This window comes from Rhinolophus hipposideros (assembly GCF_964194185.1).
Source record: "Rhinolophus hipposideros genome assembly, chromosome: 24".
Taxonomy (NCBI): Eukaryota; Metazoa; Chordata; class Mammalia; order Chiroptera; family Rhinolophidae; genus Rhinolophus; species Rhinolophus hipposideros.
In genome coordinates, this window is record NC_138070.1 from 34,022,167 (window position 1) to 34,042,682 (window position 20,516).

Below are 20,516 nucleotides of genomic sequence, written 5' to 3' on the forward strand. Positions count from 1 at the left end.
GGGAAGTCGGGTAGAGGCAGCCAGGCGTGGCTCACAGCAAACTGCAGGCATGAATGAGTGTGGGGTCCCAGGGTCTGCTGTGGTCACTCATGTCTGTGACCAGCCTCAACTATCATTTGTCCCTCAGCAAGTGCAGACATGAGGAGGCGCTACCACTCCCCTGGGTGTTCTCAGAAGCCTCTACTGGACATAGAGGAAGGCTACACTGTGGGTGGAGCGTGTGTGGTCAAGGGCAGGATGGTCATTTGGCAACAGGAGCAGAGCAATGGGAGGCAGTGGTAAGGAGGTGGGGATGAAGTGGCCTGGGCAGTATTCTGGCCGGCTCTCCCCTGGGGACTGGGGTCCCACTGCTTGTCTGCCTTGGCCTATAGTTTCATCTTTAAAATATGGAAGCTGGATTGGGAAAGTTCAAATGAATTTTCAGTTCTGCCAGTTTAGCAACAGTTAGGACTCCATGAGGATGAAGAAATGTCCTCTGTGAGAAAAGTGGGGGTCAGGTGGGCAAGTCAAAGCCAAAGTCAAGGCAAGAGGCTGAAAATGACAGTTTTCCATGGAAGTCGGTCATAATTTGATGGCCAATTACTCACAGAGATTGGCCATGACTGGAAAGACCCAGTAATAGGAATTTGTCTAAGGGCTTTAGGGTGTCATGAGTTGTACATGAGAACTAGAAAGTCTCTGGACTCAGATGGGAGGGTTCTGATGTACCCAAGGCTGGGGCAGAGCCAATCAGCCTGTCAAGAGAGGCTGGGCCCGTGAGATTGGCTTCAAGACTGGACAACTCCAAATGCATGGAAAGGCTTTCTTCTGGGTCTACATGTGTTCAAACTTTTCAATGCCCCTAGTTATTGAAGAGGAGGCTTATTTAATTCCATTCAACAAATAGTAATTCAGGATCTGTAGTGGGCAGGCACTGTGTTAGATTCCATGGGCAACGCAGCAGGCAGTGTGGGAGAAGGGGCAGGGGCTTCCTTCCAGCACCTCCCGACCCAGAGGGAAGGAGGGACTCAATACAGCTAAGGCTGATGTGTGATGTGGCAAAGATTGTGTGTGTGCATGTGAGTGTGTGTGTGTGTGTGCATGTGTGTGTGTGAGTGCATGTGAGTGTGTGTGAGTGCATGTGTGTGTGAGTGCATGTGTGTGTGCGCATGAGTGTGTGTGCGTGCATGTGTGTGCATGCATGTGTGTGAGTGCATGTGTGTGCGTGTGTGCATGTGTGTGCGTGCATGTGAGTGTGTGTGCGTGCATGTGAGTATGTGTGTGTGCGTGCATGTGAGTGTGTGTGCGTGCATGTGTGTGTGTGCGTGCATGTGAGTGTGTGTGTGTGATGGAGGTCAATCAAAAACAAGCTCAGAAACCAGCTAAGTCACTGTCTCTGCAGGATACCACTGGCAATACATATCCTATACTGAGTATTACCCAATATGACTGGCAACAGTAGTTAACTGGTTAGCCAAGGGGGTCTGTTAAAGTGAAGAATCCTTCAAAATTACACATGCATACCATGCATGTTTCAATTTAAGTAACAATTAAGGAGCCAAGAGCTCAGCGGATGATGTTTCCCTATCATTGCACAATACGAGGTCATTTTCCCCAAATCCAAACCACTCATCACCGGCTAGCTTGTAGCACTTCTGCTTTCTCCACACAGGACCTTGGCCTTTGCTTGGGCCAATAGTCAGCTGGGGGAGTTTTGCTTGGTGTTTCTGGCATCATCCTGGCCATAGAGCAATGCCTGTGATCTCCTGTTGATTTCTTTAAAGTGATCCAAGACCTGAAGGACACTTGATGTGCAATCTGAGTGCAGAATCTTTTAGAATTTTTATGGCTTTTCCTCCCAATCTTCACCTAATTTGGACAACTTTTTCTCTAGATTCACCTTACAAAGTTTTTTGAGAGCATTTAATTTAATTTTTATAGAAACAACACATTTCTTTCTTTCCAGCTTATGTTTCATGGTTTTATATAATATTCCATGGTGAGGATCACAAGCATGGCCTTTGAAAACACGTTGGAAATAAACATTACAGACCCTTGGCCTGTAGGCTAGCATGCGGCTCAACTGCTGTGAGCAGGAGCAGGCTCCCAGAGGCGAGAGCTGGCATTATACCTGCACAGGCACCCGTTAGGGTGCTTGATGGGTGGAAGAGAGAACGGTCAATGTTCTCAGCCCCTCAAGGGATCAAGTGGAGGCTGGTTAAGAGAGCTTCTGTTGTCTGTGAGAAGGAAAAAAAGCAAGCCTCTGTCATTCAGGAGCCTGAGTGCCCCTGAGGCTGATGAACAGATCTCAAGCCTCCTCGTGGAGGAACATAGTCAGGTCCACTGATCCACTGGCCAGGCCCGGCTGGAGTGAGGGTGAGGAGGTTGGGGGCTAGGGAAGGTACCAGCCTCTGAGCATGGCAGCAGGGATGTGGCAACAGGAGGCAGAAGGGGGGAAATTTTAAGAGAGCAGGAAGGATGCTAGTCAAGGCTACAGCTTTACCCTCCAGCTCCAGGCAGTTCCCCCATCGAAGGGAGGCACGGATTTGTCCCAGAGATCCGCAGGAACCCCTAAATGGATCAAGGGATTAGTATTGATTCTGCTGCCTCTGCTCAGGAAAAGCCCAGTGCCAGAGCTAATCAGCTCCTGGTCCACTCAATCCATAGTTCATTAACCCAGCCCTCTCCTCCTGCTACCCTGTCCACTCCCATCTCATCTCCAACTTCTCCCTAGCTTCCAGCCATCAGCTCCTGCTGGGGTGTGGTGTGGTGGGGCTGCAGGGCACAGGCATTGGCCTCTCTCCCCTCACCATCCCCCAGGCCTTCTGCTCCTTTTCCTCCTCCCCTGCCTCCATCACCTGCAGGGGAAGGGAGAGGAGGGAATGAGAATCTTATAGCTCATTCCACTCGAGGAAGTTTTAAGTGAGGCCCTAATGGGATGCCTGGTTGGAATTGCAAGCCTTCCCAGTAACAACCCTGCGCCCTATCCTTTGATTTTCACAATAGCTCTATGAGATAGGCAAGGGGATGCCATCCCCTTTTCACATATGAGGAAAATGAGGATTAGAAGGGCCCATGTGATCCACCCAAGGTCCTAGGGTTAACTGCCACCAGAACTGCTCTAGCTCAGGCCTTTGGACTCTTTAACCAGCACACCCCCATCCCACCCTGACTCCCCCTTGCAGACCCAGCACTTATTTCTGGTCTCTTGGGCCACCCTCAAGGCCAGACCTTCCTGAGCTTGCTGGGGCAACACTGCCCTGCCAGCCTGTGCTCAGGCCAAGTGCAGCAAGAAGGGGCTCCCCCACCCTGCGTTCACGGTACAGCCCTGAGGAAGAGAGGAAGGCCCAAGACCTGGGGAGGTCCACATCCTGACTCCGGGCCTCGCCACTGCTGGCACTCAGTCATGGATACTTCTGATAGGAAGGGGGACAGCAGTGTGGATTCCAGATCTTACACCATCTTGTTCCCTTCTAATTGGGAAAACCAAGCCAGGGGCTTGGGCAGAAATAAGTTTTAGTTCAGTTTAGGCTTGGTGTAAAGAACACTTTTTATACTTGGTTTTCTTTGAGCCCAAATGTCAGAAAATGCAATCCATCGTTTATTTTAGGTCTCCCTCCCTCCCTCTCTCCTTCTCTCCTTTCTTTCCTTCCTTCTTCCCTCCTTGCCTCCCTTCATTCCTCTATCTCTTCTTTTTTTTCAGATATAGCCTTTGGATTAGATTTAGATTCTGATTCAGTAAAAAAGGAAAATTGGAGCTTGGTCATGTGGTACTGTGCAAGTGAAAGTCCATTCTGGTTCATTGCAGGAACTTGAACAGAATAAAATATTGGCTTTGGTGGATTTTACTGAAGCTCCCTGAATCAAGCAGCTAATGGTCTTCAGGCAGAAGGGTGCCATTCACCCCAAGCTTCCATGTAGGAGGCCTTTAGAGCAAAAATCAGGTGCTTCGTTTGGTGGAGAAATCTTGTTGCTGCTCTCAGCTGGGGCCTGAGCACACGATGGCTGAGCTCCTCAAGAGTGGGGATCGGAGGGAGGGTGTAGCAGCCAGGGAGATAGCTAGCTGCAGGGTATAGACCTGATGGAGAACTGTAAACAGTCACACAATGGTCAGTCACGTCCATGGAGAACCCTCTGTGAGCGCCATCACATGGTAAGTCATGGGGTGGTTGCTGTGAAGGACTGGGTGACAGAAGGCATTCAGCAGGAAGGTGCTGATTACCCACAGGACAGTGGACAGCCCCCATCATGCTGACAGAGAACAGCATGGCTGTTCAGTCCTTTCCTGAGTGATGGGGGAAAGCAGTGACAGTCCCGACTGGCTTTGGAGTTTTCAGGACTGGAGAGCAGTCCCTGCAGAGAACTTTGCAACCCAGCTGTCCTTCCACTAGGGCTGTGTCTGGGGAGAGGTTTGGTCTTGGGAAGTGTCACCTCCCCATGTCTTTTGCCCTCCTTCCTTGCTATCTTTCCATCCTTGCCCCAGGCACATTCTATCGGCCGTGCCAGCTTTTTGAAAAGACTGTCACTGCTCCCAAGACAAGTGCATTAGTTTTCTACTGCTGTCTAACAAGTTACTATATACTTAGCAGCTTAAAAAGACATGCGTCTGTTGTCTTCAGTTTCTGTGGGTCAGGAGCCCAGGCATAGCTTACCAGGGACCTCTGCTCAGGGTCTCACAGGCAGCAAAGTATTGGTTGGCCTGCGCTTTCCTCTGGAGGGCTGACCTGGGAAGAACCTGCTTCCATGCTCTCTCAGGTTGTAGGCAGAGTCCACTGTCTGCTGGTCATAGAAAGTGGTCACACTTTCTGCTGGCTGTTGGCTGGAGGCTGCCCTCAGCAAGGCTGCTCAAAGTTCCTTGCCACATGGGTCTCTCCAACATGGCCATTCACTTCATCAAGCCACCAAGGGGGAATCTAGAGCAAGTATGCTAACAAGAGAGTCTTACATAACAGAATGTAATCATGAGAGTGACGGCCCATCACTTCTGTCATGTTCTGTTGGTCAGAGGCTAGTTACAGGTGCCGTCCATGCTGGAGGGGATGCCTTCACACAAAGGCATAGACAGCAGGAGTCAGGGGCTATGGGGGGGACACCTTAGAGTCTATCCACCACAAGAGGCCAGGTCATCTCCTGACCCATAGTTCCTGTCTTGCCCCCACAGCTTCTGAGGATAATGGCAGAACCTAATCACAGTCACAGCCTTTGGTTCCCTTCTTCCCATCTTCTTTTGCTCTCCTCTGCTTGGAAGAGTGGCACATGGAGAGGTTCTGGGCCCTGAAGTCAGATAGCCCTAGGCACCACACTACAGTCTCTCTTCCTCTGCTATATGACTTGGGCAGAGTAACCTCACTGAGCCTTGGGTTTCCCATCTGTAAAATGGGAATAAAAATAGTGCTTTCCCTGTTAGGTTTTTAGGGTGATTAGAAAAAAATCAATACAAACCATCTGACACATGATGGGTACCAATAAACAGAAGCTATTGTAATTATCAACCTGGAAAGGGCCTGGAATGAGTCTGCCTGGGATTGCGTCCCTCTATGTCCCTCTGGCTGAACTTCTGGTGGCTGGAAGGCAGGATGGAAGCTGCAGACCCCGAGTGCCCCATTTCACCCCCAAAAGAAGAGGCAGTAAGGAAGAGTAGCTGGGATACTCAGAAGGGACACCTCCCTGTCTCAAGGGCTAACGCTCAAGGGTGTGAGGCCCTTTGGTTTCTCCTGACCTCGTTTTCCCCATATTCACTGTGGAGCTGCTATGCCTTCTTTACCGTCTGGCATACTCCGTTATGACTTTAAATTCAACATGAGTAAGATCCAACCATCATCTTTCTTCCCAGAGCAGCTCCCCATCAGGCTTCTTTCTTTCTGTCATCTGTCTTGGCAGCCAACGTGAAATCCCAGGGCTGTCCTCAGTTCTTCCTTCTCCTTGCATCAGCTGGGCCTCATCTCCCTTGGCCTGCTCTGCTCCAAGGCCCCGGGAAGATGCCTCCAGTCCTGCTTCCAGAGCCTTCCACCGTGATCTTTCTTCAGAGTCCACCCCACGGCCTGAGCTACCTTATCGACCTGCTCATGCTCAGAACCTTCTGTGCCTCCCCCTGATGGCAACTTACTCAGCTTGGCATTCAATGCTCTTTGCCATGGCCCACCCCCCCACTGCTCTAAATGTACCCTCTCCTGTTTCCTATCTAACTTCCATCCATGAAGTCTCTGACCTCTGCAGTCCAGCACCGCACCACCATCTCTCCCTGCAGTGCTTGTGAGAGCTCTGGAGGCAGGCCAACCTGCTTTGTCTATTCAGATAGTAATTTCCCATCTCTACCCAGTGCCAGGGTCTGGGCCAGCCCCAGGGGATGAGGACTCAGTTTAGAGTCAGGATGCCCAAAGATCAAGTCAGGCCTGGCCCTCACAAGCTAGCATCCTCCTTATTTTCTTCCAGATGCAACCTTATTTCTTCACGTTGCCCTCTGACCCTTGCTGCTCCTCTTTGCCAAACCTCTGCTCTCACCCAGCATGGGGGCATGTGTGTACCTGGGCCTACTGGCTGTCACAAGTCTTTGCCCTGGGGAAGTCTAAGTATCAGTTCGGTGTTTGTGCCTTTCTGCCCTTTTACTCACTATCCTCTCAAAGCCATCTGATTTAGGAAGATGTCAGCCTTCCAAAGGTGAATGAGGCACCCTCAGCTTCACTTAGGACAATGGCTGGGGCTGGGGCTTCCTTTGTGACAACTTGCTGAGGATGTGTCAGCGACTACAGAGCCCCTTTCTGAGTGATTTCATAGGGCAGCAGCTCACTTCTTCACGCACTTGTGTACACGTGTGTGCCCATAGGCAGCACCCCAGCTGAATAAGTACATGTGTGTTCATGGGCACAAGTATGCACTCGCTCGGCTGGGTCTGTTACTACTTCTGAGCCCTGTGGGACAGTGTCCAGTCAGACAGAGGCCTGGTGACACCCCTGCCTGAGACTTGCTACCTCCTCTGGTAGCAGTGACCCTCCCAGGCGCCCTGGCAGCACCACCGTCACCTCTCCTGGCCCGAGTTCCCTGCTGGCTCCCTCTCAGAGCTACTCTCCTGCCTCTGCACTGGGCTTGATGGGAACACACGCTCCTCCTCCTAGCCTGGGTGCCTGCACCCGGTGTCTGTGCTGAAGTTGCCTTCCTGACCTATTCATCAGAGTGTTTGTGACCATGTATTTTTTTATCCAAACTAGGGCCCTCTGAGAGCGTGCTAAGCTATGAAACAATGACAGGAGACAACACGTCAGCAACAGACGTGGTCAGGGACTGGTCTGGGCTCAGTAGGCAGTGGTCCCCCTACCCAGAGCCCACTGCCACCCGCTGTATGACACCTGGCTATGGGAGCGAGTGTCAAGTACAGAGCTGGTGCTTCTTCTCCAGCCCACTGTCACATTCGGTCTTCGCGCCTATGTGAAGGCCGTGCGGGTCAACCTTTATAAGCAAACCTAGAACGGCTCCTGTGACCCTGCATCATCGGGCCTGGGAGTGTAGGGCGCTTACTGCTGTTAGGAACACTTCCCTGCATCCTCCGCCTGCCCTCGCCTGGCCGCATCCCCTTGGAAACAGGCTGAGCAGAACTGGCAGTGCATTTCCCCCAGCACAGGGAGAGTCCAGGCCAGGATGCCGTCCTGCCCTGCGTTCTGCATACAGTTACAGCAAAACGCTCTTTAACACATCACCCTTTCCCGCCCAGTGCCCAGCTTGATGCAATGCCTAGTGAGAGCCCTGTGAGGGCTACAGGGCAACTCAGGACATCTGCAGTTGGAGCTCCACCTCCAAGTGGGACAGGCTCATGGGCTCAGGCCACCGCAGACACCTGCCTGGGTAGGGGTGAGGGGAGCAGGAGAGGAGGGCTCAGCAGATTCTGATACAAAATGAACAGCAGCAGCCAGGCAAGCCAATCAGCAGCTGCTAGTGGGGCCGCAGCTGATCAAGAGCCACACGGGTGTGTGACTGGGGGCTGCCCAGCGTGAGTGGGTGGGGTTGGGGCAGGAGAGGGCGGGGAGAATGCGGCGTCCTAGCATCCTGGCGTCTGGGAGCTGGGAGGGGCACAGCCCTCATCTGGTCAATCCCCATCCACAGAGGAGACCTAGAAAGGCTGTGCCACCTGGGCTGGGGTGCTAAGCGCTGGTTGTAATGAGTCTGCAGTGTGGAGCCTGGCACAGGTGGTGGTGACTGACTGGGCACCCACTAGACCCCAGCAGGTCAGGGGCAAGGCATATGATCTTGACAAGTTCTGGGGACCAGAACCCAGAAGTCCAGGTAGCCTGGTGGGTGTGGCCCTGGGACTAAGGGTCTGCAGCGTGGCTGGACTGCGACAGTTGTGCAAAGCCTCCCAGGCTGTGGTGAAGCTGGGACTCGGATGCCGTAGAGGGAGGGAGGGTGTGAGCAGCCAACGCCAGTCTGTGCCTACAGCACCATTCTTCCCACCCTCATGTTGTCCAGGCTGTTCTGTGCCTCACTTTCTCTTGGTGCTGATATCTGTGTGGTTCTTGGTGAAGATGCTGACTAGGTGAGACTCTCCCGAGCTTTGTGGCCCCTCTGAAGCCTTCCCTGGCTGTCTCCTCCCCAGGCCTGTGCGTTCACGGGGTCCATGTAGCAACTGTCTAGTCATGTAAACTGTTGGTTTTCATTTTTGTCCCCAGCCCGCAGGCCATGAGCTCCTCTGGAACCCATGTCCAGAGCCTGACACAAAGCAGAAGCTGCACCAATATCTCTGTGACTCAGTTTCCTTATCTGTAACTCTTACCAGGCCATTTTTAAGATGAAATGAGAGAATCCATAGAAAACGTCTAGCATGGGGCGTGGCACATAATTAGCACTAAAAATGTTCACTAATGTAAAATATAATAGTAATTATAACAACTACTACCTTGTTTTAAAATTCAGCTGAATCTAAGTACTTGGAAGAGAAGGCGAGAGAAAGGGGCAGCTCCTTCCTTATGGGTCAGCACTGACAGGCCTCTGGGGCAGTTTTTCTAGCAGTTTTTCTCTCTCCAAGGATGAGGCCGTGCCGAGGTTGGACTCCATGGAAAGCAGCCATGATGGCATGAGTCAGTGTGATATATGGGGGTGTAGGTGGGGTGGCCGGAGTACCTGGAGAAGGGAGGTTTGCCACATGTAGGGAGGCCAAGGTCCCAAAACCTGAACTCTGGCCCAGCTCCCCTTGCCCTGCTCTGATCTCCAGGCCCAGCTGGCCCCCTGTTGCTGGCACTGTCAACATTTCCCACTGTGGCCTCAGCACAGCCCCTTGGGCGGACACTGCCTATGTCCCTCTTTTACAGATCTGGAATCCAACCTGGGGACTGAGAAGCCTTGCTATAGGCAGACAGCCTGGGCCTGCCCTGGTGTTGGGACCGCCCCCGACCCCCTACGCACACACACAATTAGTCCTGTGTCCCTGTCCAGAGACTAGCACTCAGGGAAGGACTGGGGATTTCAGAAAGTCAGGCATCACCTCTTCATCTCTTCTGCCTCCAGAACTGTCAGAGCACTCTCCTCTCACGTCACTGGGGCTGAGAGTTGGCTATCAGCAGGGGTCTAGGACCATAGACCCCTGGGCCCTATCATTTCCTGCCCTTTCTACCCGGCTCTCCACCCCATCTGTTACCTCGGCTCTATCCCTTAGGTCCCTCCTGCGGAGTCGGCTAACCATATTGCCTGGATGAGAAATAGTTAACGAAAGGCATTGAAGGAGGGTGGGTGAGGGAGCTCAGTCCAAGGAGGCCTGTGAGCCTAGATTGGGAAGCGTGCGCTCCCCCTGTGAGCAAGCAGGCATGAACATGATGAATCAAGGGTCTCTAAATCTCAGTCCCCCAGCTAGTAGATTATACTGACACTATCTATGTTTTATAGGCCATGCACTATACAGCCAGCAGCGGGATAGCTATGGGTTGTTGAGATGGAGCCTGAACACTGCAAAGTTCATACTAAGGCAGGCTCACCACATCCATAGGGATCCTGGGGGTCACCCAGGCCTCTGGACCCCAGGGGAGGGTTTCGGGAGGAAAGGGAAGATTTATCTCTCAGGGTCTAAGGAAGATGGTAGGGCAGGGAGGGGTCTGGAACAGAATTCAGGCAACACCTTCACCTGGAATGCTCTTCCCCTCACTGTACCTCCAGTAGCTGAGGAGAACTTGGCAGGTGCACTCATTCTGGAGACTGTCACGCAGTGGCCGGACACTGAGGAACGCTCAGTCAGCACTGGGTGGTGAAGGGAACAACCAGACGCCCAAACCAGACACAGTTCTCCTCAAACAAAATGTTACTCCTTCCTCTCTGTGTTCTGACGCCTGGAATGTACGTTAACCCAGAGCGTGCAGGTATCTGCTGGGCCCCTACCCTGAAATAGCCCCTGAGTGGGAAGGGTGATTGGGGAGAACAACTATTATTGAGCACTTTTCAATTTGTGGCGTGGCACCAATGAACCTGTCAACCAGATAATCAAAATGTGGGATATGCATACAAACAGCTACTATTCGGCCGGAGAAAGGAAGACAATCCTGACACAGGCTGCAACGTGGATAAACCTGAAGACATTATGCTAAGTGAAATAAGCTGGTCACTAAAGGACGAATACTGGATGGTACCACTTCTAGGTGGGTACCTAAAATGGTCAAACTCAAAGGGATAGAAAGCGAAATGGTGATTACCTGAGACTGGGGTAAAGGGGAAGTGGGGGGTTGTTGCTTAACTAATATAGTTTCAATTTGTAAGATGAAAAAGTTCTGGCTATGGATGGTTGCACAACAATACGGATTGTACTTAATACCACCGAACACTTCAACATGGTTAAGATGATAAATTTTATGTTATGTGGTTTTTTTTTACCACAATAATAAAAAAAAAGAATCTGTCATCTGGAAGGTCTGGTTAGGTCTGTCAATGACACTCCCAGGCGGAGTTGGGGGGTCAGAGAGCTTTCTCCGTAGTAGGGCTGGGGTGGGCACCCGTGTGTGACGTCAGGTGAGGCTGCTGGGTGCACCTTCCTGCTGGCTGTCACCATAAGGAAACAGGCACAGAGCACGCCTGCAAGAGCACCTCCCAGAGGTTGCAGATGTGCTGCTAAGAGTGAGCTGGCCATGGCTGGAGGAGTGTGTGCACATTACACACATGCATGCACGTGTGTGTGCACGGCAGCCTGCTGTGTCTCCTAGTCCTGGGGCCTGGGGAGAGGTGGAGACTGGGAGCAGCTGGGACCCTTGTTCCCAGAGAAAAAGATTTACGGGTTGCAGAAGAAGTTAATATTGACCAATGATGAGTTAGGAGAGTAATACTTCAGTTTAAGTTCAGAAACCGATGGAAAAAGAAAATAACATGCCCGGAGGCTGTACATCAACTGAAGCAGGCTGGTGGCAGGAGCCACCTGCCGCCTGTGACAAGGTTTCTTGGCCTATGATGGTCAGTCCTGCGTGAGTGCTGGCCAGGACTTCCCTGTGGAACAAGGGCGTGTCCCTCCTGCTCTGTGCTACGTTCATGGAGGCGCACAGGGGAAGTCAGCACACCGCACTGAGTTCGGGGGACTAAATCTATACCCAGGTGGCCACGTGAAGGCAGCGTGGTGTGGCCTGCTAGCTCAGGCTGCACGATTCTACTACATGCACCTCCCAGGGGACACAGTGCTGATACCTCTGGGAGTTGGCTGTTAGCTCCCAGGACATCAGGACACTGGTCGGGGGAAGTTGGGCTAAGGATGTTCCCTGGATTTCCTCAGGCTTAGGAGGACACCCCTGACGGGACCCTCGTTCAACTAATGGGGACCCAGAGGGCTTCAGGCCTGGGCTGAGCAGAAGCCAGGCAGCCCCAGAACCCAGGTTTCAAGCCACTGAAAGCCCCTGACAGCTCACCCAGCCTGATGATTTCCAGGCTGACCTTATTCCTCTGGTCAGAGTGTGCATGGACATACTGTAGCAGGCTAATGATCCAGTGATTTAATTAAAGTTTTGCATGTATTTTTAATGCGTTGCCTGTGGTCTGAAGGATCTGACTTTCCCTGGGGCCCTGTCAGAGAGAGTTTAGGGTTGGTTCTTTTGGGCCGGCTGTCAGAGGAGGAGAGAGGTCTGTTCTAGCCTGGGTGAAAGGGGCCCTGGGGTCTCAGTTGGCACTGAGCCTCTTTCCCCTGAGCTTCAGGGAGGCTGCTCCTGCTGCCCTCTGTCTCTCTTTGTCCTATTAAGAGGACAGGAAGCCTGACAGGGAGGAGCAGGGAGTTGGGAGACTTATGACATACTAAGACAAGGCACTCAAGTGCTGTGTGACCTGAGGCAAGAGTGGAACTTCTCTGGGCCTTGGTTTCCTTATCTATAACAAGGAGGAAGCAACCTAGAGTCACAGATTCCTAATTCTGGGACAAGCCTTTCAGGCCAGACAGTCTCCTGTGTCCACCTGTTAGTTTGTGACTATGGATGTCAAATTCTTGCTCCTCAGACTCATTTCCTCTCCCCTTCTTGGATGGTATCCACTTCTCTCTCTTGCCTCCTGCTTCTGGGGCATTTTGTAGAGAGTCTACCAAGGTATGTGGTATGATTTGGGTGGGGAAATGCTCACATAATTCATGCTCCTCATATTTTAGATGAGGAAACTGAGACTCTATGAGATTCTGCCACACAGTGAGTCACTGACACAGGTATGACCAGAACCTGGGGGTCAGCCAGCTAATCTCTAAGTCCTGTCAGGCCAAGGGCCCTTCCGCCTCCTGGCTGCTTCCCTCTGCTGAGCTCAGGGCAGTGGCTTTCTTTCCCTCAGGACGAGGGAGTGGGTGAGCCCAGGCAAGAGCCCCTTAAGTTCCCCCTCCATCCCCCCTCAGCAAGATGCTGGCAGCATCTGGGACCTCATTTGCTTCTTTTAATTTGAACATATAGGGGCTTGGGAAATGCTTTTTGGTGACAGTGGTTCCAATAAAATAGAATTGCATCCATTTCCAAAAATGTTAATCCCTCTTTATCTGGCACTGTTCATATACAAAGGAGGACATATTTCTCATATTTTATTTCAGCGGGAAGCAGTGGTGCAGGGGTTATTATATGGCCATGTTCCCATCACAGGTGAGGAAATTGAAGCTCAGGAAGGGTCAGGGATGAGGTCACATGCTGATTACTGACAGCTCCAGCACCTGGTATCATGCCAGACCTAAAGTACGCTGTTCAATAAGTGTTTGTTAACAGAATCATTAAATAAATGAATAATAAAAATTGCTAAGCAAAGCACTTACTATTTATTCCATGTTCTGAGTGATTATCATGATTAACTGCAATAACTCATTCCTTCCTCATAAACATCCTATGTTATCCCCATTTTAGAGATGAGAAATCTGAGGCCCAGGAAAGTTAAGTAATGTTCCACAGCCACACTGTAATAAGTGGCAGAGCTGGGATTTGAGTCCAGCCAATTGGGCTCCAGAATTCATGCTCTCAGCCACCTAGCAAAACCACGTAAAGACTAGCACAGCACTTGCCAGTAGACCTTTCTGTGATGCTGGGAATATTCTGTATCTGCTGTCCAATATCTGCACCCACTAGCTACATGTGGCTACTGAGCTCTTAAAATGTGGCTGCTGTGACTGAGGGACTGCCCACCATGGGGGGGAAGCCCCCAATCTCACATCTAGTGTAGGGCTCTAAGGGTTACTAAATCATGGGCAAATGAATAGCCCAGAGTTTTCACACTAAAGAGATTCATGGCCTCAGAGGCCACGTTGCTCAACTGCCTCATTAAGAAGGAAGCAAGATGGAGAGAAGCGAAGGAGAGAGGTAAAGAAATGTCCCCAGCCACACACAGCCAGTCAGGAAGGACTGGCAGAACCAGGTCCTCAACCTCAGGTGCAGTCCACTCCTAATATCCAAGGCCATGCCTTCTTGTCTCTGCTCGCTCTGCTCCTTCCATCCCTCCCTCCTTCACGGAGCAACAATAATGGCTCACATTTCCCAAGAAGAGAGAAACCCTGCCCACCGTTCTAATACTGCGCTGTGGGATCCATAGCCCTGCGGGCAAGGTTTATCCCCGAATCCCATCAACTCTTGGTAATCGAGACTGAGACTCTCCACTTTCGGACTTATTGGTGGTAAAGGCCTAATCTCAGCCAGGCACTTGGCTGGGAAGCTGTTGGCCCTACTGTCAGCTTGTGTGTGTAGGGAACGCAGACTCATTTTAATATTGGCTGGAGCTAAACCTCATTGGAAAAGTAAATTTGCTGTAGCTGCAGGGGAAAAAAAAAAAGCAACCTACACAACCCTTCCAAAGCTAAACAGAAAATCCTGATCTTTGGATCATTTGATACTTTACTAAGTTCCCGGCACTGGCCCAGAGCCTGGAACAAAGCAGGTGCTCAGTCAATGTCTGTGGAAGTAATGGAATTTTGAGTGATCTCTGTCTACCTTGACATTTTTCAGTATGGATAATAAGAGGAGTTCTTGCAAGTTGCATGGAGTTTTTTAGACAACCATTGGCTAATAAATTGGAATAATCTAGTTAGACATGGAAATATTATTGTTACTATTGTTCTGTAAGGGGACACCGAGAGTTCCTCTGTTCCTTGCAACAGAGGAACACCCCAGGTGGGCCTGGAGAAGAATCAAAGTCTGGAGGTTGGCGAATCAGATGGGGTGGGGTGTCATGGGAGTTAGGACAGACTGCAATCATTTCAAGTTGATGGGCTCCAGAGTTGGCTAGAGAATTGCTACTCCAAATTCTAGAGCCATCCAAATTCTGGAGGAATAGGCAAGAGGGTATATAAAATAAATACATTAAATTAACATTTATCCAGCACTTCACCTAAAACCAGCCTGGTGAGAGGAAAGTTCCTCAATTTCTAGGCCTTTAGGAAACCAAGATTTAGAGGGCTCAGTTTTTCTCAAAGGCCACTGGGCTGGTCCTTGAAGGAGCTGAGACAGGCCCCTGGCCTGGCTCGTAGCCGGTGCTCTGCACTACTGCTTCCCTGTACCAGGATGCTCTTCAGCAGGACCCCCAAAGCTCTTCTTGCCTGGAGGCCTGGGGTTGCATGAAGGAGTTTCTCCTTTTTCCTTCTCCCCAGATGCCAGGTCTCCCCGGAGTCCACACCCTTCCTCCCCACCCCCCCCCCCCATTTTATCGCAGGATCAGGAAGGTTGGTGGGGCAGGTGCTAGGAGATTGGTGGTGGGGGAGCCTTCAGCACTGGGGGATTCACCCAGGCGAGAAGGTCTCCTTGAAGATGCCTGATCTCACAGTCTGTCCCCTTTCTGCCTTCAGGACTCCCTCTGAATTACTCTGGCATTCATCAGAGCCACAGAAAGAGCTTTCCTCAGGAGACTGTCTCACTGCTCCACCCAGGGGCCTTCTTGCCCTGGTGGATGCCTGCTGATATTGGAAAGCTTGGGAAGGAGGATGCTTGGGCCGGCCCCAACATTACCACGGAACCAGCCGGACTTTTGCCTTTGGGCCTTCCTCCATTGTGTTGTTCTGCGAGCATGCTTCTGTATCTTTTGTCTGTTGTCTCATGCTGGCTTCTCTGCCTGCCTCAGACTCTCCCAGATTCTTTCTCTTCCTGAACCCTGCCTCTCTCCTCCTCCATTTCTCAGCAGACGGGAGCTCTCAGCCATCTCTGTGCCAGCTCATCCTTCTTTTCCAGCCACATGCTCCCCCTATCTCGCAAAGCTCCCAACCTACTTCATCACCCTGTGCTCCACAACCAGAAGTAATGCCGACTTGGTCCTTCCACCCCTCAAAAACTACTGTGGGAAAATCAGTTCTATCAAGAGGCCAGAGGAAGGGAACTGGGCTAGCCCCACAGGTATCTTTCTCTGGAGCCCCTGGTCTCTGATATGGGCTGTCACTGGAGCTGTCGCACTTTAGTGGTTTACCTGTCCCATGCTTCAAGTGGACCAGTTAGTGACGCTCATCTAGAAACATATATGTACATATTCAGCCCGGCACATATGAGCTTCCAACATGCTTGAACATGGAGTGATTCCCGGGTCAAGTACAGAAATGGGCATAACAAGATACTTGGCTCCTGGGCTTAACGGGGCACAATTCCATTAACTCTCCCTGTTCTACTAGCCCTAGCAAGGCTTCTTGCTCCCACCAAAAGGGCAAGTGGGAAAAGGCATGCAGCTCCAGAACCTTGGGGAGTGCTGGGCACGGACAGGGCGGAATGAACAATCTCTTCGAGGGTCTTATGGGGAAGGGTCTTCATTCCATATGAAAGAAAGGGGGACGATGTAAGTCAAGTAAAGCCAATAATTGTCAACACTAAGCAGGTTCTGGGAGGAAATGTCTCTATCTCTGTGATGGCTATTGGCAGAAGTAGAGAGGCACACAAGAGACACAGAAGACATCTCAAAAAACCCTAGAGCAACAGTCCTGTGAGGCTGCAGGTCCCTCAACCCCAGTAACTTAGGAAGCTGTGTGCCTCCCATTTCCACACACACACATACAATAACTGCACAGTGCTATATGCACAAGGACATCTCCATCCAATCAATCCTTTTAAGCAGTGTATAGCACACAACCCAAGTTCAGGGTCCCAAGGGCACCCCATCCAACTGATACTCATGAAGGTAGAACTGCCCCACCAGCATGGAAATCCCCAGAGTCCCTCAGCTCCAGCTTCTATAAGAACCCATGCAAAAAGTGCGTGGCTGAGACTAGGCCTGGCCAGACCAGGAAGGGGAAGGGAAGGCTAGTCAAGACATTATTTTTGTGTGTGTGTGTGTGTGTGTGTGTGTGTGTGTATGTGTGTATGTGTGGTTCTTGACCTTATCTGGTTGGTACCAGGCTGTCACCTCCTTTTCCTAGCACTGTTAGATCCCGTGGTTTCCTTCTCTTTTTCTGCCTCACCTCTCAGCTTCCTTTTTGGAAGTTGTATGCTCTGAATTTGGGGGAATCAGGACTTCAGGCCTGAAACCTGGTGCAGAGGGGTGGCTGGTGAACTTGCTCATGCCTCCGGCCTCCTGCTACATTGAACGTACCAGGGACCCTTGGCTACCCTTGCCACGTCTCAGTCCCTCTGCCTCCCCAACAGAGTTGCAGAGCTTGGGTCCCCTGAGGAGTTCACTAGTCAGTGTCTGGAGGCTCAGAGCCATTGGGGATGACAGTTGGGGTGCACAGGATGCCAGCCCCTGACTCCTCCGGGCCACCAGGAACCACCTGCTGAGGTGGAAATGCACAGGCCGGCTAAGAGGCTGGGCCAGTTGTCACAAGCTGCTGAGAACCGTTCTCCCCTTGATGCTGGGCCTGAGGAGAGCAGGCATCGCCCTGGTTTTATTTCGCAGCCCCCCGCGGCGGCGGCAGGCAGCACCTCCCAGTCCCGTCCGTTCCCGGCCCCCTTTCCAGCTGTCCCCGCTGCGGGCGCGCGCGCGCGCACACACACACACACACACACACACACACAAATGGGAGGACATGGCGTGGGTACTGATGGGGACGCATAAAGGGGCTCTGTGCGCCGCGGCGGCGCCCGCGGGGGGCGCGGGGGGCACTGACCTGCGGCGGCGAGTCCGAGTCGTCCCCGGCGCGGTCCATCGTGGGCGGCAGCCCCTACATCCCGGCCCCGGCGCCTCCAGGCTGCTGCCCTGGGCCGCGCGCCCCACCTTCCCCGGGGGCTCTCGGACTGCTGGCCCCCGAGGGCCGCTTCATAGCCGCGGGGTCCGCGCGCCCGCGCTCTCGCCGCCCCGGCCCGGCCCGGCCCCGCCGCCCGGCCCCGCTCCTCCTGGGCCCAGAGAGCCCGTGGCCGGAGCCTGGAGCGCGGAGGCGCAGGCAGGGACCTCCGGGGGCTGGGGCTGCAGCCGGGAGGGAGGCGCGGGGAAGGGCGCTGAGGGGCCCGGGCGCGTGGCCGGAGCCGAGCCCACCCGGCCCGCGCGGAGTCCCCCCGAGCGGCCGCGGCTCTGACAGCGCCTTCTGCCCCGCCTCCACCCCACTCCCCGCCCCCGAGCGCGCGCGAGCTGCCGGCGGGACCCGCCGCTAATGGTCGGTACCAACCTCGCCAGCTCGGGCGGGGGGCGAGAGGAGGGAGGCCAGTAAGCACAAGCCTGGGATTGGCATCACCTCCCCCACCCCCTCAACCCCCTCCCCGGCGGAGGCAGCTCCAGCGTGAGGCGCGCCAGCAGGGCCTGCGGGCGGGGGCCAAAGGCAGCCCGGGACCCGGCTCTCGAGAGTTAAAGCTCGCCCGGCCCATTGCCTGCGCCCCCATCCCACCCCGCCTCCATCCTGGCTGTTCCTGGCGCCCAGCTTGGCAGCCTTTCTCAAAGGGTGATTGTTTCGGGGCTGGGCAGTGGGGGGCGGTTCTGAGATGAGAGGAATAGCTGGGGAGCAGGGAGGGTTCAGCTCCCTCCTTGGCTTCAGGCACCCCGCAGTGGGAGATCGCTAGTGGGAGACGGTACCTGCCAGCATGCAGAGTTACCTGTGTGGGGGTGGAGATGGGAGTTCTTGGGCGCTGGACAATAGGGCAGCCCCACCTGTAGGCACCGCTGCCTTGCCAAGGGCATGTCAACCTGCTGAGTGCCACCCTCAGCCCCCTCCTATAGTGCCCTGCACATTCCAAAGAGCTGCAAGAAGGCAATGCAGGAAGGCAATGGGGTGGAGAGGGACCTGCAAAGGGCAATGGAGGCGCAGAGATGGAGCAAAAGAGTCCAGCAGGCTATCCAGGAATTTCCCAGGGCACTGAGCAAAGGAGTCCCTACATGTTCCCTGCCTATATGTGCTGGGTGGGATGGGGGCTGTGTGACCCGGAGTCTCTGTGTATGCATATATGTATATATAGGGTGCAGATGTAGCCGTGGCATGTAGCCATCTATGAAGATACTTCCAAATGCTCTTTTGTGAAGTTGCTAGAGACTTAGAAACCTTCCTCATAGGTGTTTTAAGGGTTTGCAACCCCGGGCTGGTCCTCTTCCTGGATACCTATTGTCAGGGCCACCCTGTGTCCTCTTCACATCCCCAGGAGGAGGCCAGCTCTTGTACCTGGGGTTCTGGCTCCAGCCAGCCAGGAGGATGTCAGTGTCTTTTAGTAACTGAAACTATCCCACAAGTTCTGATGCCTTTTCCCCTTACCCTGCGACCAAGTCTAGACCCACGGTCAGGTATTGCTGAATCAAAGTAATACCACGAGGCACTGTGTTTCTATGTGCTGTGAGCTGATGCTGAGAATCACAGGAGCCCTTTTTCTTTTATCTTCTCTGCCCTGCTTAGTACCAAGCCAGGCCCTACTCCTTCTACTGAGTAGCTGAGTATGTGTGGTGGGTGGGGGATGGGGTAAAGGTAGGGGCGGTGGCTTTAGAATCAGCCACTTCGGTAAATACCTTGAAGTGAGGAAGGAGCCCCACCATCCACAAACATTTGACAATATAATTAATAATTACTGCTTCTAGAGACAGCTGTCCCTTCCTCTTACTCCCTCTTCCTTTCCTGTGTTCAATAAACCTCTTTGCCAGCAAGGAAGTTCTCCCAAACATAACCTGAATACCTCCTACTACAGTGCAGGATCATTTCCTCATTCTCTGAAGAATGAATGAAGAATGAATTACAGCAAGCCCTACTCTGGTTTTTCCTTCCCCTATTTGAATAACCCTTGTTCCTTTAGACTGTGCGAAAAGAACCTTTCCTGAGACTGTGTTTTCCTGGCCTTCAAATTCTGCTTCCCCCTAAGACTCCACACCAACTAGAGGGATGGGAACGGCAGGTGCAGGAAAGGGTAGGGCACAGAGCACAGATGAGGGACCTGGTCATCAATTTTCATGGAGTACAAACTGCCTCTCTCTCTAGCTGAGCCAGCCACTCCAGGTCAAAAATCACCAAATGGTAGGGCAGAAATGACCTTGAAGAGTTTCTAGTTGTAACCCCTCATTTTACAAACAAAGAAACAGACCCTCAGAGGGACCATCAGCAGTGTATGTGTGTAAGGGTATGATGGAGTATGTGTGTAAGGTATGATGGGATCATTCCCACTTCTCCATCCGTTTCCCCAGGACAGGGCATGACATCGGGTGGTGAGCTCAGGGGGAAGACAATGAGTAGGCCTGGGTTTGGGGTGAATTCTGAAGGCATTACCTTCTGTCATGGCCAGTCTCTTCAGTAGTAATAAAACCAGGGGTTAGACCGAATAGTCTTGAGTCCTGTCTGGTCCTGACAGGCTGTGGCCAGTTGAACCCTCTCTTCAGGTGTTCTCTGGTGCTTCTCCCTTTTAGTGCTCTCCCTTTAGCTGATGGAAGGCTAACCAGATGGAACAGGAAGGGTGACAAGCTTCACCCTTACTATTCTTATAAGAACAATAGTGATAATCAAACCCCTTTCTAGGGACCCAACTTGCAATTTAAGTCCAGGCTCTGATTACCAAATTTTTAAATATTAATTTTTAAAGCCAACTTAAAACAATAATGTGGGATTAAAATTAGCATGATAAGGCTCAGTGAAGAGAGAACAGCCTGCTATTAGTTTCAATGGGAAGCTTTGGCATCACCCCAAGCACATGAACTAACACAGACACTTAAATAGCTATGTAAACACAAAACATGCAATCAGAAGCAGATGCACATACAAACACACACAATTGTACCTT

General features: G+C 52.3%; 1 protein-coding gene across 4 annotated transcripts in view; it reads right to left on the minus strand.

The window, feature by feature from the left end:
- Positions 1–17,878, minus strand: part of B3GAT1 (beta-1,3-glucuronyltransferase 1) — a 29,309-nt gene extending 11,431 nt beyond the window's left edge. The window contains exon 1 of one of the 4 annotated variants that reach the window (XM_081037171.1): positions 17,447–17,878. The gene's annotated coding sequence lies outside the window, so the exon portion shown is untranslated. The remainder of the gene's footprint in view (positions 1–17,446) is intronic. The other 3 variants (XM_081037167.1, XM_081037168.1, XM_081037169.1) reach the window with 3 other exon arrangements.
- Between the last annotated feature and the right edge of the window lie 2,638 nt (positions 17,879–20,516).